Source organism: Otolemur garnettii, unplaced genomic scaffold (genome assembly GCF_000181295.1).
Source record: "Otolemur garnettii isolate 467f Iridium unplaced genomic scaffold, OtoGar3 scaffold00085, whole genome shotgun sequence".
NCBI classification, from domain to species: Eukaryota; Metazoa; Chordata; class Mammalia; order Primates; family Galagidae; genus Otolemur; species Otolemur garnettii.
Genome location: NW_003852480.1, coordinates 8,280,224 through 8,281,591, shown reverse-complemented (window position 1 = coordinate 8,281,591; position 1,368 = coordinate 8,280,224).

The following is a 1,368-nucleotide window of genomic DNA, read 5'->3' as shown; positions in this document are numbered from 1 at the left end:
ATGCAAATCAAAACCACACTGAGATATCATCTAAGCCCAGTAAGAATGGCCCACATCACAAAATCTCAAAACTGCAGATGTTGGCATGGATGTGGAGAGAAGGGAACACTTTTATACTGCTGGTGGGACTGCAAACTAATACAACCTTTTTGAAGGAAAGCATGAAGAACCCTCAAAGAACTCAAACTAGACCTCCCATTTGATCCTGCTATCACATTATTGGGCATCTACCCAGAAGAAAAAAGTCCTTTCACCCTTGCAATAGACTGTTTATCACAGCTCAATTTACAATCACCAAAATGTGGAAACAGCCTAAATGCCCACCAACTCAAGAATGAATTAACAAGCTGTGGTGTATGTATACCATGGAATGCTATTCAGCCACTAAAAAAGATGGAGATGTTATACCTTTTGTATTAACCTGGTTGGAAGTGGAACTCATTATTCTTAGGAAGGCATCACAAGAATGGAGAAACAAGAATCCTATGTATTCAATTATAATATGAAGACAATTAATGATCTGGCACATGGTGGAGGGTGGGAGACAGGGAAGGAGGGAGGAGTGGGGGTTACTGGGGATGGTTCACCTTTTGGAGTGGAACACTATTATAGGAGGGTCTTATCTAACACAAGCAATCACTGTAACCTGGTTCTTTGTACCCTCAATGAATCCCCAAAAATAAAAAGCAAAAGAAACAAGATTAGAATTTAAGTTAGGTTTGTAAAATCTGATTTCAGATATAAATTTTGTCTAAGAATTATGATAATTTTACATTTTTGCATGCAACAATTGAATGTTTTAGTTTAGTTACGGGTATTCATGGTCATCCATTTAGATAAAAATATCTTAAATATTTAAAAAGTAAGACTTAAAAACTACAAATAAACAAAAATGTATTAGAAGTGGGAAAGGATTGACACAGGCAAGGATTTTTCTTGACAGGTTAACACATGCTGGGAAGGAAGTTCTTGTAGAGGTGCAAGTTCACTTTGCTAAGATCAAAGGCTACAGTGATTGCCACAGAGGAGTACTGTTTAAGTCTCAAAGAATCCAAAATTACATACTGAAGACATTTCATAGGACCAAATAAAATTATCACATATAAATGCTTTTTTTCCCTTTAAAGTTAGAGATTTAGGCTTACTTTAATCCTTTATGGCTGTGATGATAAAGAACCAAAAACCAAAAAGCCCCGAAGGCTGAATTTTTTTATCTTTATAGTTATGAAATTTCCCAGGTCTGCTAATGATGACCTTCTTCTTGACTCCATTCTTATGAATTAGTCCAGAGAATGCTAGAGAACAAGTAAGCAGAGGCAATGAAGATAGATGGGGCATCAAAGAATCAATCAAGGAGGGAGGGTTTAC